The sequence below is a fragment of the Lonchura striata genome, chromosome 19 (genome assembly GCF_050655825.1).
Source record: "Lonchura striata isolate lonStrDom1 chromosome 19, ASM5065582v1, whole genome shotgun sequence".
Taxonomy (NCBI): domain Eukaryota; kingdom Metazoa; phylum Chordata; class Aves; order Passeriformes; family Estrildidae; genus Lonchura; species Lonchura striata.
In genome coordinates this window covers 624369-638764 of record NC_140721.1, presented here as the reverse complement: position 1 = coordinate 638764, position 14396 = coordinate 624369, and the positions used below count along the sequence as shown (strand labels likewise).

General features: G+C 45.8%; 1 long non-coding RNA gene across 4 annotated transcripts in view; it reads right to left on the bottom strand.

Moving 5' to 3' along the window:
• LOC146765754 (uncharacterized) overlaps positions 1-14396 on the bottom strand; it is a 67654-nt gene that overhangs the window by 19220 nt on the left and 34038 nt on the right. The window contains exons 3-4 of one of the 4 annotated variants that reach the window (XR_014949516.1): positions 2614-13582; positions 378-487 (exon numbers count right to left, since the gene is read on the bottom strand). This is a non-coding gene — a long non-coding RNA (uncharacterized LOC146765754). Of the gene's footprint in view, positions 1-377; positions 13583-14396 lie in introns of all 4 variants that reach the window. The other 3 variants (XR_014949517.1, XR_014949515.1, XR_014949514.1) reach the window with 3 other exon arrangements.

Here is a 14396-nt window from a genome sequence, read left to right as displayed (position 1 = left end):
TTGTCATTCCCAAATAGATGCCACATCCTCCTGCTATTTGTTTGGAGGAAGCCTCCCAGAGAGATGGATGGGACAACTGCTGTTCAAACATTAATCTTAATGCAGAGAGAGAGGGAAGCAGCTGCTTGCAGAGCCCTGCCAAGGGACATAAGACCTGCAAGGAATGTGTGTGAGGTGGTCCCAGCCCTGCCACCAATGATGGCCCCACAGCCTGGACCTGCTCTGGGAGGAGACAGGGGCCAAGTGACCAACAGAGACCTCCCCCTGCTTGTGACAAGCTCCAGCAACAAGCAGGCAAGGGGATGTGCAGGGAAAGCTCCTGTAGGCAAAGCTCTCTGCAGGGCTCACCTGGTTTACAAATGGCTTAAAGCACGTACCTCTGATGTGCATCCAGGAGAGATCAAACTGCTGCTGAAAAGGTTCTTTGTGCCTGCTCCTCCACACACTGCTGCAAACCTCCTTCACCCAGCAAACTCTTTTCCAGCATCTGTAACACATCATGGGCAAACTGCTTAAACATCACAGCAGGGACTCACCCAGCCCTGGCAGTGCTGGGACAGAGACTCCAGTCACCCTGAACAGCCCTCACAGCTACAGAGGAAGCACCAGCAGGAAGTGAGGGGAAGAAAACTTACCTTGTAATTGCTAACGAGCCCCATATTTCCTTGCTAGCACATAAACAAGGGAATTTGGCTCTCTTGCTGCATTAATGCCACTTGTGAAAACTAACTTGGGAGGCTGGATTTTTTTTCCAGGGTAAGGAGATGTTCCAATTACGACTAAATTGCCAGCACTTGGAACAATGCTGCATATTAATTCAAAGCAAGTGAATGTTCATTGAATTACCCACAAGAGTAAACAGCTTTTTGTGGGCTGTGTAAATAATACCAGGGTAACGAAGAAATTGGGAAAAGAGATTTTAAAAACTAATTTGTTTGGGCAGAGAAAAAAAATTCAAAGGAAGTGAGTAAAAGAATGGGTTGTCAGTGGTTGTTACAAGCTGGATCATGTATTCATGATTGGAGGAGCAGCCCCAGGCCTCCCATCACACCAGCACTGCCCAGAGACTTTCCTGGGACAGGAGCACACGAGCAGTCTCATCCATGCCCCACAGCCCCTGTGGCTGTCTCAAACTCCCCACAGAAGGAGAAACATGGACCAAATGCTGTGGGAGGAGGAAGGGGATTCAGGGCTTGCTGTACTTCCCACCTGAACCAAACTCCGATGCCTCTCCAGCTCAGTGTCCATTATAGCCACCACTAACAAACAAAGATTTATAAATGCAGCTGGCTTCAGGGGGTTTGCCACCATTTTAGTTTTTTTTCAACTCAGCTCCATCATCGCTGAGCTAATGCACTAATGGACACTCACCATTACCTAACTTCCGACCTAATGGGCACAGCAAATAAGTGAAAGGCTCATAAAATCAAATTTACCAAGCATCATTCCTTTTGCTGTCCATTAACTGAAACTATTTATCAGGTTAAGCAGATCCAGGGTATGGAGCTATATCCATCTTGTATTAATGCTGTTACACAGACATTTCAGGGTCCTAGGCTCTCCAGCAATTGCAGGAAAGTGCTGTGAGGCCAAGTTCTCGCTCCTGGAGGCGATTCCAGAAGCGTGAGGGGTGCATCAGCCCTGTGAGATGGTGGGTTTCTTTTTCTGAAGGCATGAAGGAGCTCCAGTCAACTGGCTGCTGCAATGTTCTCAGAACAGGAAAGTGCTGTTAACCTGGATGACGGTGTCTGGTTTATAAATTCCAAAACTAGAGACAGATTAGATGAACTTTAAAAACTTTTGTGTATTTATATTTAAAGGGTTTTCCCTTGCTAAGTTACTTTTTTCCTTTCTAAACTCCCAAGGCCCCAGTAAAGCCAGTCAATACGCCATTGCAATCATTTGGGGACCAGTAAAGCTTTGAAAAATAGCATATGCACTGTGGATTTAAAGAAACCATCTGAACCACAGTAAGCCTTGAAGATAACTTAGAAATGCATTTTTATTTCTCAATAATTTCTTGAGAACCATTAAAAGAAATGAAAACTCTGTACCCTGGACAGACACAGGGTACTAAAGCACTGTGAGGGGAAAAAAATATCGTCAATACTTTGGAAATGATCTAAGGAGTGTCCCACAAGCACAGAGGAGACAGCTGCAGCTCTCCTGCTCCCATGTCTGTAATCCCATCACTCACCCTGCATCTTTGGGGTGCTGCTGGTCCCTGCTGCTGGCACAGGTGGGGGTTGTTGTCCCTGCTTGTGGTGGTGGTTTCCTGCTTGAAATGGTGTTTGGTGGTCCCTAGAGACCTTCCTCTCTCCTTTCTCCTACTAATCATCCATTAGACTATTTTCTAAAACAAAACAGCAGCTTCATTGCATCCAAGTAATGACATTCCAGGGTTGAAAGCCGTGCTGTGCACACAATTCACAATGAATCAAACAGCCTCTAATGTCCCCTGACCTACTTCTCAGATCCTTCATTGTATCTGTTTAAGATAAAACCTTTGCTGGGATTAAAGCATTCATGGCATATGTCCAAAGGTCAGAAAAGGCCATGCTGCAACCACAAACCAAGAAAACTGCTCCTGGAAGTTTCAGTATTGTATTTTACCTTCAGGACAGGAAAAACTTATTAAAACTGTGAAGTATCAGGCCTGTGGGAAGAGCTGGAGCCTCTCATAGCAGAGTGGTGCCTACCGAGCCAAACTCAGCCTCTGAATGTACCTTTCTTTCTGTAAGGTGAGAACAAGACATCAACAGAAATTAGGATCTGTTTTTGCTCTTAAATATCTTGATTTTCTTCAGTATTTATGCTATAAATGGGAGTTAAGTAGTAAAGGATTTGAAGCCATTAAACAATTAAATTCCTGGTTTTTCATTTTCTCAGCTGTGGGTTAATTTGGTCTCCAGCACAGGTGGCACTTTGCAGTGGAGTACCAAACAAATTCAGAATGTTTCTCAAGCACTCCCAGTTGGCAGGAGAGTGAGCCAGTGGTACCAGCTCTGACAAGGAACCAGATCCTGGAGAGGTGACAGTGACACAGTCTTACCTGTGAGATACTCTGTGCAACACATGGGAATGAATTCTGAGTAGAATTTTCCCCTTTTTTGTGCGTCCCTCTGTGCCCTAAGAGTGGCTGAGGACAAACTGAAGCCAAGCCTGGTGTCCCACTGAAATGAGGGCAGGGTCACCCTTCACCTGTGCCATGGCAGTGTTCCAGGGTGATGCCCAAGCCACAGCAGAGCTGGGCAATGCCAGCCCAGCACATCGGCCCCCGAGAGCTGCCCAAGGCTCCCTGTGGATCCAGGCAGTGCCGTGCTGCAGCTGATACTGGGGTCAATGGCAGTGAACTGAGGAGCAGGAATACACTGTGAGTAGGTCTTCAGCTAATTTAGCAGATGATGTCAGCTGTGCAGGCTCAGGCTATTTCCATTCCCCCCATTAACCTCAGCTCTGACAGATTGTGCTGCTGCAATTCAGGGACCATTCATCAATCCCCAGCTCCCAGTGACAATGCTTCCATTTCACTGATGGTGACCGAAGAAAAATTCCATTGTTTCTGCAAGATCAGGCCTCCAGGAACTCACGGTGCTGCTGGAAAGGGGGATTCAGATGCTGGTGCTTGGCCACTTCAGCTGGGTCAACTGAACCAATGCCTCCTGCGAGTGGACACCAGGCTTGAAAGGCCTCTTGCAGATGAGCTGAAAAACTGATGTCTCAAGTCACCAGGGTCTGTGAGTATTTGACTATTTGTGTTTGATTTTTTTTTGTCAGAGATGGGCAACTCTAAGTCCTAGAGTTTTACTTAAAATCTTGCCACCTTCTTGCGTGATGAATTTCTGTTCCAGCAGGAATAGGGCTTTCAGTCTGAACCCCTGCCGTCCTGTCAGTGAAAGATTACATGAGATTTGTGATGTGGGACTAATATTTCTGATTTTTCAGAGGAAATTTCATTATTTCAATTTTCTCACATTTGGGAGAAGAAAAATAGTTCCCATACAAGGAGTCCTCTGGATCAGGGAAAATCTTGGTTACTTCAAAGGATCGGTTTGAACAAAATATAATTTCACTTGAGCCTAACTTGTGGAAAGTGTCAGAAAGCTGAAATTCTGAAAACACAAACAGGCACTCCTCCTTGAGCATCCTGGAATGAGGCTGGAATGCTGGCCCCTTCCCGAAGTGTTGTTTTCCTTCCAAGCTCTCCCTAGAATTCACGTTTTGTTGGAACTCTGTGGCCTCGAACACCTGCAGTTACAATGATGCCACGGTTAGGGGCTGTGCTCCACAGGAAGTCAGCCCATCCAGATCTGGACAAATCAGCCCTTATTACTTATTTATGAGAGCTAATTTCATGGACTGGCATTTCACACGCCATATGGAGGAGCGGCTGCCCGAGCCAAGCTGCAGGCAGCTCTCAGCTGCCTTTTTTTTTGTTGTTGTTGTTTTAAATACTGCTGCTCGTGACTGAAGCAAGGTTAATCACTGCTTTTACTAAGAAAGATTACTTCTTGAGAAACCCCAAATCCTCACCTCCCAGGCATGATTATACCACAGAGAGCTGGTGTGCCCCAGCCAGGGCTCCAGCTGCCTGGTGCCTCAGGATTTGCAAACAGATTGACTTGGTAGGTACCGTTACAGATCATCAGATGCTGGGTATGTGCAGTCACATCTATTAATTTTCACAAGCTCCAGTTCCTCCTGGTATTTGCTCATCTGATGGTGACTGACAGGGGAACAGCCCAGAGTGATTTGCCATCACAGCCCATGTGCTGCACAACCAGCAGCTCAGCTGCTGCTGCTGTGTTCTGTACCTCCACTATTGCTGAGAAACCCTTCCTCACCAGTATCTTCTGTTAAATCTTTAGTCTTTGTCACTTTTGGGAAGCTTTTTGTAAGGGTATCAAGGCCCAGGTTTCACCAGAAACTCTTAGTGTATAAACAAAACTAGACCTGTGCAGATGGAGGATTTGCATTGCTTCAGCTGCCCGATAAGCTGATCCCTAACATCCTTCCAGACAAAAATATACATCCAAAAATATACAGCTATTTTCAGTATTACTTATTTTCAGACGAGGTATGTCTCCAAAGATAACACTGAGATAGATTCACAGGAAGATTGTGGCACTTCAGGATTTGCAGTATGAGAATGACATTTATGATAAGAAAAATGGAAGACGTGGGGAGCAGTAATGATGGCAATAACACTTCATTGTGGACACAGATATAAGGAAATGAAAGCTGGAATTGTGAGGTGGCAGGAAGGGGACCACAGCAGTTGGGAAGCAGAGGAGCAGCAGGGCCGAGGTGGGCTCAGGGAGCAGCTTTTGTCTGGGGTGGGATGAGCAAGAGAACAGCCCCGGTGGTCTGGCACTGGTGGGGACCTGAAGGAGCCCCGAGTGAGCCCCTTGGCTCTGAGCACATGGGTACAATAACCACAGCCACCTGCATCCCCCCAGGCATCCTTCCTCATCACAGCACCAATTCCCTCTCCATTTCCACATCAATCTCTTTTCTCCTGGAGATTTCCCTGGCTAGTGGATCCTACACAAACCTGTTTGCTTTCTTCATTTATGAGGCATCTTTGATCTATCTGTGAAATGCTACAAACACTATAACAGAAAACTGTTCTCATTACAGTCTGAAATTAAAATTTACTAAAGATGCACAAAGCAGAATAAACTTTCAATTAAAATCTAAACACTGTACTGAGAAAAAAAACTGGAGGGAGCTCCTAGATTTCTTTGCATTAAAAAAGCTTGAGATTTAATTTCACTGTGACATCTCCTTGGAATTACGCTGCTAATTGATCAAATTTTGTCTGTCTGTTATTTAAACTTTCAATAAAACTTAGATTAATGGAAGGTGTAATCCTCCCGGGCAGAACAAATATTCCCATTGTTCGTGTCAGGTATGGAATAGCAATGCCCCCACTAACAGCTTCTGCATTCAACCTGGGAACAAGAAGTTAATCATAAAAGTGTGGTGATTCCTTAATTGCTTGAATGAAATTTTCTCTGTGTGCCATTCTCCCCACCCCCAGTCTCTACAACTGCTGCTACAGATCTTTAAAACCACACAGGCAGCATTTCCAGGACTGATTTGCTTTATTCCTGATGGAAATGAAACCCCAAACTCGCTCTACTCATGATCTCCCAGAAGGATAGAAGCACCTTCAAAGAAAAAAAGCAAGCAACAGCTTTATGGAATCACAGAGGTAATGAGGTTGGAAAGACAATTAAGACCCCCAAGTCTAACTGTTCCCCCGGAACTGCCAAGGCCACCAGGGAACCCTGTCCCTAAGTATCACACCTGCATGCCTTTCAAATCTATTCAGGAATGAGGACTCCACCACTGCCCTGGGCAACCTGTTCAGGGCTGGACACTCTTTCCATGGAGAATTTTTCTCCAGTATCCAATCTAAACCTCCCCTGACACCACTTGGGACTATTTCCTCCTGTCCCCTGTGACCTTCTAGAGCAGATGCCCACTGCAGTAAAAATTAGCTCCCATCTCTGGCACCACAGAGAAAGAAGCCTGAGCCAGGAGGCAGGAGCATCCTACTCTCCTGGAATGGCCAAGGAACCTCTGTGCATCCCTACAGCTTCTGGATTGGCTATGGGGGGTCCCAAAATTCATATCGGGCTGTGTGGACATTACTGTTGAAGAGCCTCTTGGCCTCACACCAGCTGGACCCCAACACTTGCTGAGCATCTTGGCTTGCACAGGCATCCACAGGAGCTGCAGCTGTAAATGAGCACTTTGTTAGCACAGGCGACCTCGACCTGCAGCTTTTGAAGATTTGGTGGTTTTCCTACACAATGTACTTGCTGACACAATGTATTTTTGGATGTTTCTGGGGGTAAAACCATTTCTCTGTTTCAAGCTGAGTTTGAATAAATTACAGAAAGCCTCTCCAAAATGCAGAATGCTTTCCAAATTGCTTATTTTAGTTTTCCATCTCAGTGAGGACTAAAATCTCTTGTATTTTTAGAGAAAGTGATTGACAGTCAAAGTGCCACCTGTGGGCTGAAATGGTTCTTGATCCAGAAAACTGGGATCGGTCTTGGACAAAGGACATGCTACACAGACATGACAACACCAACACTGTTCACAGATACTAATATTAACATACTGCAAAGAATTAGAGCCCATTTTTTACCATTCCTTTCCACTGTGAGAGCAATGTATCTGTGCCAAACTGTTAATATCCACTCGAGGAGAAAATCATGCAGTATTTTTTCCCAATTTCAGCCTTTCCAGCAAATTTACTCTCTGCCAGACTAAGACCTTTTGTACTACATCTAGTAAAGTCAAAGAGGAGCACTAACAAGAGAAGAATTCAGGAAGCAACACCTAGTTTGTATTCTTGCAGTGGTCCTGTTTGTTGTGAACTGCTAAATTAACTCCCATTAATTCACTGTGAAAACAAGCTGTAGAAAATAGCATGGAACTTACAGTTTCTTCTGAATTAATGCTGCATGGTAGCACTTTATTTTAAGAATAATTAACAGTAACTCAGTGGTCTTTTGAGGCCTCTGAAGCATGTCAGCAATAGATGGTTATGCTTGTACCTGTTGGGAGTCCTGCTTAAAATACAGTCAAATATTTTCATAGCTGTGATTCATCTTTTCATTCTCCTAGGCCTGTGATATATTTATTACACTTTGAGAAGAGAAAAAGGAAGAATCTGGTGTACCTGAAATAGGAATGAAAGGGTCCATTTCAGGCACTCTGCTCACCCGAGCCAGAGTAGTAGTCTCTGGGACACTACCATGGACAAGAACTAGCAGGAGGAGTGCTGATCCCAGGACAGGTCGTAGGTCCTTGGACATCCCTCTGACCTGACGAAGGTGGCAGCCCTTGCAGCCTGAGACAGGATGCCTGGCCAGGGCTGTGCTGTGCTCCCTGCAGAGGTTGGCTATCACTCAGCTGAAACACAGCATGGTCTTCTTTGCTGGGTTGAGACAGGGCCTGTGGTGGGGGCTTGGCAGGAATTTGCATAAATGATTGATCCAGGTGAGTGGCACACACCATCCTCATTAAACTATCAGTGGGGCTGGAAATTAAAAAGATTCATGTCTGCTGCAGGAGGCTTTCAGGGATCAATATGTTCCAACATATGTTTTAATACTTACTCAGTTCTCACATGTGTCTCACGGGATTTCTTTATTTATCTTTTTTTCCCAAGGTTATGAAGCCAACTGTTTTTTATGTGCTCTGAGGCAGGGACCTGATTTTCATAATAAATCTCTTTCCTAGAAGGTGAGAAGCATGAAGCTGTTTCTTATCCAAACAGAGCATGATCAGATTACGCTGCGCACAGAGCCCTGGCTGCTCCGGCCGCGCCTTGCTAGAGTGTTCAGCACACCTTCGGGGAGATTATTGTTCCAAAAGGGGCTAAACACAACTCCTGCTTGTTGGTGCTTCTGGAACATTTTCTTCTCCCTTTACCTCTCCTTCTCCCAGAGGATGCTGTGCTTTGATGTCTCTGTAACACAGATCACACTGACACTGAGAGGTGAGTGGGCTGTGCAGAACCACTGTGGAAGTGCAAAAAGCTGTCCTCTGCAGCACTGGAGGAGGAGGGAGAGCAGCCCAGGGAATGGGATTTAATAGGAAAGAAAGGGAAAAGGGCATGAGACTGTGTTGAAACATGTGGGAGATGCAGAGCAGCCCTGGTTGTGCTGGCCTAGGAGCACAAACCAGTTCACAGCTGCTCTGTAACTTGGCTTCTGAGGCACATGTACTTGGTAAGTAACCCAGCTCCTCATCAAACTAATTAATTGAGAGAGCTCAAGGGGCCACTTGAAGCCGGTTCATGGCAAGATGCTGTGAACAGCCCCCTGCTCGCTGCAGAACACAGACTGGGCTCTCCAAGCGCAGTTCAGCTGTAAGGGGTGGGGTGGGTGTGCTTGGAGCTGTGCCAGGAACGACCCCTCGGCCCCTCGAGGAGCTCTGAAGGTCCTGGGCCGCCGAGGGGGCTGAGATGCTCTGGCTCCCCACCCCTGCTGGCTGGCCCCAGAGGCACAGTGGCCACTGCTCCAGCCCAGAGTCACCGAGGCCACACAAATCCTCTACCCAAAGTCCCTTTGTCCTTCTCTTTTGTTCCAGGGAGAGATGATGGGCTGCTTCTGCAGTAAATGGGGTGATGAACAAACCCTGTGCGACACCTCCCACGTTTCACAGCGCTGCAGTTCGCTGTGGAGTCCATCACTGCTGGTGGGAAGGAAAGACAGGATGCTTTCACACCCTGCTCTCATTAGCTGTGTGTGCGTGTTGCTCTTTTCTCCAGCACTTCTTTCCCCTCTCACAGCAAAACCATAGGACAGGAAAGGAACGCTGCTAGATTCTAACCTGGGCCTTTAAACAAGAAATCCTTGTATTCCAAAAATCTTATCCCAGGGGCTAAATAATAGGATAGAAACAACGTTTGCATGAAATCCAAAATCAACACAAGAAAGGAAGACTTTGCAATTACAGTACCCCACCCAAGACAGCCCAGACTATCCCAGTATTGCACTGGAAATGCTATTTATTTCCACCACCATATCACTGCCTTCAGTCAGCATTACAGCCCTGTCATTTTCTAAGTGTATAATGTATGGTAAATACAGGCCTCTGACAGCACAGAAAGATACAAAAGCCAAAGGGTAGGAGGAAGTACATGCTACTCTGGTCCCATTTCCCATGCCAGGAAGAGGGATTTGGAAGAACCTTTGCTGTTCTCACTACAGCACATCACTGCACTGACACCCATGGTACCTGTGCCTGCGCTGTGGTGGGTTGGACTTGAATTTGCATCTTGCAGCTATCCTACACAGAGTGCAGAATTATCATTTGTAACCTAAAATTCCCACTGAAATCTTCCTTGGGTAATCATTTCTGTGCCCTCTTCCCCTCTGCCCTCGCCCAAGTCAGAGGTGTCAGCAGAGGTGAGCATGCTGGGAAGCACAGTGAGCTGCTCGGAGTCAAACACAGAGCTCAGATGCTGCTGGGCTGGCTGCTTTGATTTCACTTTACAGCAGAAAGTGCTGGTGAGAACAAAAACATCCAGCAAGTGCTGAAACCTCATTCCCAAAGTGTGGGATTCAGAGCTGTCACTGACAGGATGCAAGGCTGGCTTGGCCAGGCTCTGCCCCAGGCTGGGAGGGTCTGTGCAGTTCCCAGCCTGACCTCACACCAGTGTAGCAAGTCATCAATTCCTCATTTTCATCCTGGACAGGGGGACGATCCCGGGCTGTGCCTTTCTCTCATTTGGACAGCAAGTGATAACTGAATCTGACATGATGACATAATTTCATAGCTCATAGGCCCTGGAAACAGGGACTTCTTGCTGGCCATCCTGCCTGAGAGACCATTTCAAAATAATTAAAAGATGGAATCTTTTATGTGGTTTATGATGCTTTGATCAAGGTTTTTAATGAACCTATCTTGCTTTCAGCTACTTCAAGTTCATTTCACCCTCAATGACAGTCTCATACGGGGATTGACTATAGCCCAGTGGAGAACGTGAGCCACACAGCTGCAGGGCCCTGGCTGCGGAGCTCCTTTAACCCCTTGTGCTTCCTGACCAGGTCCCTAAGGGATGTGGGGCTGCTCTGAGGGTGCTGAGGTGGCTGGGAGCGGGTGGCAGCAGCAGGCAGAGCACGCTGTGCCAGATGCTGGCCAGGCACAGCCGCAGAACCGGGCAGTGCATCCATCACCACTGCTGCCAGTGCCAAGGCCAGGCCATTCATCAACCAGTCAACTGGGGAGCAGCAGTGGGGGCATGGCCAGGACACATCTCAGTGCTGCTGCCTTGGGAAGGGAAGTGTCAGGCTGAAATTAGTCACCCTGATCCCTACAGTCAGAGAGACACAGGTCCTTTGGAAGGGTAATTTGCTCCATCAATCTCTGTGGAGACGTTGAGCCACTCACACGATGTTAAGTCAGTGGGGAGGGAGGTATAAATGTCACTTGACATTAATGCTGCTGCCTCTGCATGGCAAGGGAAGCTGCTCTGCATCAGCTCAGGGCATATCTGCAGTGGCAGTGAGCTGGGGAAGGTGGAAGAAATCCACAAGTCATGACGGTCCTGCCAAGAGAGGCCTGTCAGAAGGACCAGGGCAGGGAAGGACTTCAAACTCTTCTGTCTTCCAGAGTCCTGCTTCCTCTACCAAAGCTTCCATCAGAACGAACTTCTGTTCAAACTGCTAAATGTGGGGGTATCTCCATTAAGCTCCCTGTGCTGAGCTCTGCACCCCTCAGACTGGTCACAGAGAGTGAATCACTGTATCTGACCAAGGAGGACCACGATGCCCCCGACCAGGAGATGTGGCTGGCTCATGGCTCATCTCCCCCAGAGAAATTGCCCTGAGCGTACTGACTGGTAGAAGCAGCAACACTCCCTGGGTGCTTCCACCCAAGGTCACAACATGAACTTGATGTTGAACAACAGCCTAAAACAATTTTTGGCAAGTGAAGGGATTTATAGTATGCTGTGCCAACAGCTTTCCAAGAGGCTTTGGAGCAGGCTGTGCTGATAAACCCTGCGGAGAGCCATTGCGTGGGGAAATGCTGAGCCATTGCAGCTTCCTCTGAACAGCCACCGAGGCTGGATAAATCCATTCTCAGCAACTCCTGTAACAAGTGTTTCTTAGGAAAGTGTTTTTAAACAAAATCAAAATTTCTATTTTATACCATTAGCTTAAGGAAAGGCTAATTAAGCCCAAGCTCTTGGAATAGAAAGATTTTCTGAGTGTGTTTCCAAAACTGTCATAAAAATTTGCATTTTCATGACGCTGTGGTTTTTCTTAAAAAAAACCCTCTTCTACATCCCAGCCCCACTGTCCTGAGATATTCCTGCAGACAAGTGGCTTTTTCTGCTTTTATTTTTCCCCCAGCTGGATTTGCCATAAAAATCCCAGACAGGACTGAGACTCCTGCCCCACTGTATTTCAAAAAACCTGAGCCACATCTTAGTAACAGCAATTCTAAAGAATGTAAAGTGCTGGTGATGGGAAAGCGCCTCAACTTCTTATTGAGAAAGGGAAAAAAGAGAACAGCAAAAGACTCAGAGAAAGAAAAAATTAAGTTGTTTATAGCAGGAGCTTTTCTTAAAGACTTTAATACCTGTGGAAACTGTCAGAATGAAATAAGTAAAAGATTTATTGAGTCTCAAAGCCTCCAGTTAAAATTAAATGTGGTAAGAAAAGTGGCTTTCCACTTTTAATTGTCTTTACCACAGTAACTGTGTGTCACTCTCTTCTAAAAGCCTATTAATTCTGTAATTTAGTACTAGCAAGAGCTAGGAGACAGTCAGAACCATCACCATTCTTTTTTTCTTAATTCATTGACTAAAAGTCATCAGGCATCAATACTAGAGGGGACTTTCTCCTTCAAGGCTTTAAATACTAAAAATTTAAAACTTTTTATAGTTTACTGAATAAAAAAGTGCTGGCACATTAGTTAACAGAAAGGGTGCTAGGTGCTATGACATTGTATGTTGGTGTGTTAATTGTGGTTAAAAATAACCTGACAAGTCCAAAGAGCTGTCAAGTGAACAATTTTCCAGGCAAGAGAGGGAATTAGCTTGTTTAACAGCTGCAGCTAGATGCAATCTATGTGTTTAGCCATAGTTTTAGAGTTTATTCTGAAACTAGCTAGAGCTGGTAATAGAGCTGTTAAGGCAGAGACAGGCTGGTAGGTGGATTTCTTGACATTTGAGATTGTATAACAAGGTAACTGCCAGAAAACCCCCATTACCTCAGAGCCAGCAGCAAAACAGTGTCCATATTTGAACTTTTAAAAAACAGGAGGAAAGATACTCAAATAAGTAAATGAAAGCCACAGGTCCAAGAGGAACAAGGGGACCTGCAGGGGCACCAACAACCCCCCCGGGCACTGGGGAGCTACTGGCACCCACTATATTCAGCTATTTCTGAATGGTCAGTTATTACAAATAAATCACTGGGTGCCCCTGGGTCACTTCTGTATCCAAAACAGCAAAAGAACTGAAGAGTCACCTTGAAGGCTGGCACTGGAAATGAGAGGAATGTATGCTTATGGAGGAATGCTGAGGGTGGACCCCAGTCTCACTCATCCATTTCAGCTCTTTGTGTATTATTTCATGTAAACCAGGATGCAATTTCCCTGCATCCCTCCTGCAATCCATAGGTGGAAGCCTATAGGAATGTTTTCCATTATTTGCCAGCTGTTTCCATTTCCCAGGCCTGCTGGAAACCACAGGAGATTTCATAACAGGCAAAATCTGAGATTTAGCTAAGTCATTTGCTTATCTGAATGAATTTCATACAGTGTCTCAGCCTGATTCACAACTAAACTTCCTTTTTTGTAAGACAATTTTCAGTGTAATTGAAGCAGAATTTGGTACCCACCTGTGTTCAGGGTGCTGCAGTCCCATGGGCAGGATGGTGCCTCCCCCTGCTGAGGGCATGCCATTTCTGGGCACAGACACTGCTCCCACCACTGCACTGGTGGCACACACACCCTGCCTGGCACCATGTGTCACTTTGTCCTCCAGTGCCAGGTAAGCAAGAAGAACGTGTTAGCCTGTCTGGCAATTTATTCCCCACTGAATCTAACAAAAAAAAAAAAAAAAAAAAAAAAAAAAAAAAAAAAGTCCTTAGAGTCAAGGTTTCAAAGCTCAGGACTGATTTTTGTGCACATACTTTATTCCTCACTTTAGAACCATCAGGTTTTCTTTCTCCCAGAGAACAAAAACAACTGAATTTTAAACCAGACTCAGCAACTAACATGACATTGTGAAGGACACACCAGCACTTATCATCTCTCCAGATGAGTTGGTAAGTATTTATAGAAACATTTCCTCCCTGGCACAGCTTTAACTAAGCAATGTATCTAATTTCCTCTGGAGAAATCAGTTAGATAAGTCTCATCATAAATAGTAATAAATAACTACTCTGGCATAGTTGCTTATTTAGTGAAGTTATTTGAATATTAACGGCTTTACAGGTACACTTACAGGGTAAAAATCCATGACAGTAATACCCCAAAACTAAATCCAGGATTCTATGGTCTGAATTACAAGGCAGGATGTGCATGAGATTACTGGAGACAACAATATATGGAATAACCCAAATTCCCTTGCAATTCCAATATATGGAATAGATGGAATTCCCTTATTAACCCAAATTCCCTTATAATTCCAATATATGGAATATATGGAATAACCCAAGCCCTCCCTGACACATCAGAGTCTTCATGGAGAGCTGCTCCTCGAGAGCACCACAGCCCAGATCACTCAGAGCAGACAGCCAGGCTGAGGGGCAGGGGCACAGGGACGCAGGGCACAGGGACACAGGGTCAGCACGGGGTGGGACAGAGCCACATCCTGCTGGACAGGGACAAGCCAGGAGAGTTTGCAGCAGTCT